This window comes from Melozone crissalis, unplaced genomic scaffold (assembly GCF_028551555.1).
Source record: "Melozone crissalis strain CALT ecotype California unplaced genomic scaffold, PUWL_Pcris_2 ptg000351l_1, whole genome shotgun sequence".
In the NCBI taxonomy this organism is placed as follows: domain Eukaryota; kingdom Metazoa; phylum Chordata; class Aves; order Passeriformes; family Passerellidae; genus Melozone; species Melozone crissalis.
The window spans coordinates 201,032-207,257 of NW_026536098.1; the positions used below are offsets into that span (position 1 = coordinate 201,032).

At 51.4% G+C, this 6,226-nt stretch overlaps 1 pseudogene; it reads left to right on the top strand.

Moving 5' to 3' along the window:
• Positions 1–326: 326 nt before the first annotated feature.
• LOC128949964 (cell division cycle protein 20 homolog) lies at positions 327–5,939 on the top strand (annotated as a pseudogene).
• Positions 5,940–6,226: the final 287 nt, after the last annotated feature.

Genomic DNA, 6,226 nt, shown 5'->3' on the forward strand with positions numbered 1-6,226 from the left:
GCGGAGGCAAAGCACGGTGGGGAGGAGAAAGAGCAGGGACGAGATTGCCCTTGAACGGCAGGGGAAGGGAGAATGTCGCTTATCCGAGAGAGCCCCAAAGAGCGGCCGGAAGGGGTGCCGGCTGATCAAGGACCCCCGAGGAGCGGAGGGAGGGCGTATCGGCTGATGGAGTGTCCGAAGCAGCGGCTGGGGAGAGTGTGGGTGTCCGTTGGTGGGGAGGAGCGCCGGAGCGCTTGCACGATGCGGTGGTGGGGAGGCTGGCGGGGCTGTTGGAGTAGGCTCAGCCCGGCCGGCGGGTACGGCTAATGCCGCCCGCCCGCAGGACCATGGCGCAGTTCCTGTTCGAGGCGGACCTGCGCGGGCTGCTGAAGCTGGACACGCTGATCCCGAAGGCGCCGCATGCGCGATGGCAGCGCGAGGCCAAGGAGAGCGGCCCCAGGCCCAGCCCCGTCGGTGTGTCGCCCGTGAAGCCGGCCAGTCGCTCTCACAGCTCCAGCAAGACGCCGTCCAAGACACCCGATGAGCGCCGGCCACCAGCGGCAGGGGTTGAGTGCGGGAGCCTCGCCCAGGCTGCTTGTCTGTAGCCACGGGGCTCTGGGCTCCCTGCCACGCTGCCCTACCGGCTGCTGCTCAGGCCGGAGGAGGCGGGCTGTGCTCCTGGCAGCCACCCACCTCCTTGCCAGCATGAGGGGCAGAGCTCTGAGCACTGGGGCTGGCGAGCTGCTGTTCGCCCAGCTGAGCCTTGCTGGCACAGCTGTATGCTAGGATGAGTGTGGGCGGGACTGTCAGCTGACAGCTTTACATCCTGTGAGCGTTTTAGTATCTTCCCCTTATCTCTGGACTCTGGAATTGTTGCACTAGACCCAAGTGCACACGGTCCCTAACCAACTTGGTTGCAGGGAGGAAAATATAAGTTAGTTGTGACTGGGTGGCATGAGACCTCAGAGTCCTACTTGTCTGGTGGGTGTGATGTGGAGGAGTGTTGGGTTTGCTCCCATGAAAGCTCTAATACAGGCTGTTAAATAGCTGTAAGACAATATTTTCATATGTGAATGCAGGTAAATCTGGATCCAAAATTCAAAGCACCCCCACAAAGGCTGGGGGGGATCGCTACTTTCCCAACCGCAGCACTATGCAGATGGAGATGGCAAATTTCCTCCTAAGCAAAGAGAGGATGACCCTGCTGAGGATTCCCCTACCAAGAAGGTGAGCATGTTGCTAAGTTACAATTACTTCAACAACCGCTACTCCTTCCTGCCCCTTTACAGAGCAGTAAACTATAGGTTCTGTCAAGGGGGCACACGGGACTGACAAGTCCCAGCCATCACTACTTGCAGCTCTGGGCTTCAGGAGCCTAGGATGAGATTGAAGCTGTAGAGACTGCCATGCACTCCAAGCCTATGCTGCTTCTGGTAGCAAAATGTAGCTTTTGACTAATGAGGCTTTAAAATGTAGCAGGCAACAAAAATGCAAAGCTGTAAGCCTATGCGAAGTGAAACTGCTGGTGGTAGCTATTCTAGGACAATGTCTCCACAGGGAACACTTCTGGAATGTTTTACACTGTGTTCTGAAATCTGTTTATGAAGCGTTTGATCACTTTGTGGCTGTGGCTTTTCCCACTGACAATGACACTGAATTTGCCATTGTTTGAAAATGTGAGCAGGATGATGTATGAAAGTCTGAGGGAAAACTGCTTTGACCTGCCTCTGTGTGACTGACCCTTGCAGCACAGTCAAACATCTTCAGATTCTAAGAGAAGGGGACTTAGGTGTCTGTTTAAATTGCAGTGTGGGAATTGTTTTAAATGCATTGCACTGAGGGTGATTTGTCTCTGTAGGAGCAACAGAAAGCCTGGGCAGTGAATCTGAATGGTTTTGATGTAGAAGAGGCAAAGATCCTCCACCTCAGTGGAAACCCACAGAATGCTCCAGAAGGTATGATACAGGGTGTGTGTGAGCTGAATCAGCAGGAGAGGTCAGGTCAGGGGAACAGCAACGCAGAGGCTCTGTGTGTGGTCACAGGAGAAATCAACTGGTTTCTGAGAGCTGTACAGGCTGGAGTCTCCTTTCTTAAGGTTCCTGAGGTCAAGGGAGGGCATAACAGTTACAGTGAATTTATTTAGGAGAGTTGCTATGACTGCCAGTTGGTCACCTGTTACAGGGCTTGCAAGGGGCTTCAGGGTGAAGAGAGAGATGAGAATCTTGACCTCATGTTCAGAAGGCTTGATTTATTATTTTATGATATATATTACATTATTACTATACTAAAAGAAATAGAAGGAAAGTTCTCAGAAGCTAGCTAGGCTAAGAATAGAAAAAGAATGAATAAACAAAGTTCTGTGTCTCAGCAGAGGGTGAGACCCAGCTCTGCTGTGAGTGGTCAGTAAATCCAAACCTTCACCCAAGACCGATCCCGCATCCATCTGTTGCATTCCACAGCAGCAGATAACCATTGTTTACATTTTGTTGCTGAGGCCACAGCTTCTCAGAAGGGAGAAAAATCCTAAAGAAAGGATTTTTATGAAAAGATGTCGGTGACAGTCACCTGTACTGCAGGTTCCAAACCTTCATGAAGTCTGTAAGAGCACCAAACTCTCTGCTGTGCACTTTCTAGCTTAAACTGCAACTAAATATAATGGCATTCAAAAACCCAAGTGTTTGTTAAATTTGTTTCCATGAATGAGGAAATTGTAGCTCACCCCTGTTCAGCAGTTCATTCTGCCAGTGATTTTCGTGCACGGCAGGCTTGTGAGTGTTTCTCTTAGGACTTTATTTTCACTCCAAGGGATTCCTAGTTGGGTGAGCAGCACTCAGCTGGGAGGAAACTAACTCAGGTTAACAAACCTGTTCCCCTGCACACAGGCTATCAGAATAACCTGAAAGTGCTCTACAGTCAGAAAATGGCACCTGGATCCAGCAGGAAGAATAGCAGATATATTCCCTCAAAGCCAGACCGGGTCTTGGATGCACCAGAGATGTTCAACGACTACTGTAAGTAGGCTGCAGGGCTGAGTGCTGGGCATCCAGAACATTCTGCATTGGATTGCTGTTCCTAGGACAGTGTAACTGGGCTGTCTGTATTATTTTGTGTACCCAGGCTAGCACAGACCACTTCTGCAGTGTCCTTGTGCGGCCTTACAGGGACAGTGGTCTAGGGCACTGTGTAGATGCCTTGGAGCAGGGTACCTGGCCCCAGCAGCTGGGCACAGTGACACTCAGAAGGCTGCCCCTCACCTGTACGTGTGTGTGTGTGTGCACGTGTGCACCCGCACCTGCTGCAGAAGCACGGGTGAAGGACAGGGCTCTCTAGCCAAGCATGGTGTGACCTGCATTGCTCTTTCAAATTGTAGATCGGAATCTCGTAGACTGGAGCTCCCAGAACTTCCTGGCAGTGGCTCTGGACGACACTGTTTATCTGTGGAATCATGCTACTAGGGAGATTGTCCCCCTGCTGCAGATGGAGCATCCAGATGTTTACATTTCCTCTGTGTCATGGATTAAAGAAGGAGACTACCTTGCTGTTGGCACAAGTAGTGCTGAGATTCAGGTGAATGCAGGAGTAAAACTAGAGGTGTTTTCAAGGGAGTGAGAGAACTGCGGGGCCTGGGCACAAAACCTTGGCTGGCAGAGGAAGGATACCATGCACCTGACTTGTCTTCCCTGGTGTGGGGTGGAACTGCCCTGTGTGCAAGGCAGGGTTTGGTTTGGGCGTTTTCTGATAAGCAGCATTACCTTCTGTGCTATAGTCATGAGATACACATTTTCTCTGTTCCCTTACTGAGAAAGCTGAATGCCAGAGCCTGTGCAGTGAGGTTCCTAGGGCATAGAAACAGGATTGGGTTTCTTCTGAAGAACTTTTTGCTTTGCCTCTCCAGCTATGGGACGTTGAGCAGCAGAAACGTCTCTGAACCATGACCAGCCATTGTGGCCGTGTGGGAACCCTCAGCTGGAACAGCTGCATCCTCTCCAGGTAAAGCAGTGGGTCAAGGGCAGTTTCCAGTTGTTGCAAACTCCTATCCCTCAATCTATGTGTGGCATGGGTTAGGGATGGCAGAGAGAAGTTTGTCCTGGCTTGGGATTCTTACCCAGCCTTATCTGTTGGGGCTGTGAGGAGAAGGCCTCTTTCCTGTATTGCAATTTGTGCTGAAGCTGTAAAGAGCTTGTGTGGGTGTTTCACTCACACCAACAAACCTGTGTTGCTGATAACACTGGCTGAAACCCAGTGGCAGGGATAGCAGTCTTGCAACAACAAAAATGGATTTGGGTGAAAATGTGCAGCCTGACCCTGCAAGCCTTCTCTTCTCTCTGCAGTGGTGCACGGACTGGGCACATCCATCACCACGATGTCCGAGTGGCTGAGCATCACGTGGCCACCCTTGCTGGCCACACACACGAGGTGTGGACTCAAATGGTCTCTGGATGGCCGCTACCTGGCCAGTGGAGGCAATGACAATCTGGCGAACGTCTGGCCATGCAGCCAAGGTGGGGATGGAGACTTTGCTCCTGTGCAGACCTTCACTCAGCACCAGGGTGCTGTCAAGGTGAGCACAGAGCTGCCACGGGCGGATATGTGTGTGCAAGGCAGGCATGCAGCACTGGCTGGGTGCAGGTTGCCTCTTGTATGTTTTAAAATGAACTCTCCTCTCTCAGGCTGTGGCGTGGTGCCCATGGCAGATGAATGTTCTGGCCACTGGAGGTGGCACTAGTGACAGACATGTCCGCATCTGGAAGGTGTGTTCTGGCACCCGCCTCAGTGCTGTTGATACCTGTTCCCAGGTGAGAGATGAACATCAGCTTGGAGACAAACACCTTCTGGCAGCACACCTCCACAGAGCTGCTGGCTCCTCAGGCCCAGAGGCACGGGGAAGGAGGGGGACCATGCTCGCCTCCGAGTGGTGAGCATCAGCACAAGGACCTCGTCTCACCTGTGTTACTGCCTCTTTGCAGGTCTCTTCTATCCTATGGTCCACAAACTACAAGGAGCTCATTTCAGGCCATGGCTTTGCACAGAATCAGCTGGTTCTATGGAAGTATCCAACAATGACCAAGGTTGCAGAGCTGCAAGGTAGGTGGATGTTGTTATCTTGTTGTTGCATTTCTAAAGCCCCATACTGTTGCAATCGTATTTCTAAAGTCTCATACCTTCTCGGTGATACTTCTTGGGGGCAGTTCTTCACAGCTCTGACTTCTTCTCCTGCTTGTTGCTCCTTCTTTGTCAGGGCTCCTTGTCAGCTCAGCTTGACTGGCCAAGCCCAGCCCCTTTTATCCCAGTTATCTTCACTAGCTACAGCTGCAGCCCAATTAAGGACATTGCAGCTGCAGCCATCAAAAACAACCAGGGCTTATCAGGGCAAGGCCTATATACAGATATTCAATATACAATACAGATATTTTACTAAGACTCCTACTATATTTCCCCCTTCTGGTTTACTTACAGATACTAAGACTCCTACTATAGGTGGACAGGGCCTGGGTGGGGGGGGCTGTCAGAGGTTGAAGGCAGCTGCACTCCTTGGTTTGAGCCTGCAGCATCACTGATACAGGACAGTATCCGGGGCCATGCTGCTAGGAGTGAAGCATGCCCACGGGGCTGTGGAAGAGATACCATTGATCCAAGTGTGTGCTTGGGGTCTGAAATCACGCTGCCACAGCCACTGGGGGAACAGCTATGCAAGCTGGCAGGGCTCATGGGAGCATACAGGAGTAAATGTGCATGTGCTGATCAGCTCAGCCCTGATTGCACATTCCTTCTCCTCCTCAGGTCATACTGATAGAATCTTGAACCGGACCATGAGCCCTGACGGTACAACAGTGGCCTCAGCAGCTGCTGATGAAACACTGTGGCTCTGGCGCTGTTTTCAGATGGATCCCATAAAGAAGAAGGAGAAAGAGAAGGCAAACAGTGCCAAAAGCAGTATTCCTCACCAGAGCATCCGCTGAGAGCACAGGATTGTTGTGGGGAGGGGGATATTTGGTTTACATGCTGTACAGTATTTTAAATGTTAATAAACTGCTTAACTTGACTTTTTCTTAATGGAGTTTGATGGAAGAAAAAGCCATGGCTCCTAAACCCAAGTCCTTCTCCCTGAGGCTGGGGATCTGGGCAAGGAGTGGAGACCTAGGTCTTAAGGGCCAGTTTGCAGGCCCCTGAGCTTAGCATAGCCTATCAGAAGGATGCTGTGCAAGGGCTGCACTTCTGTTTCTGTCCCAGCTAAGATAGATATGTC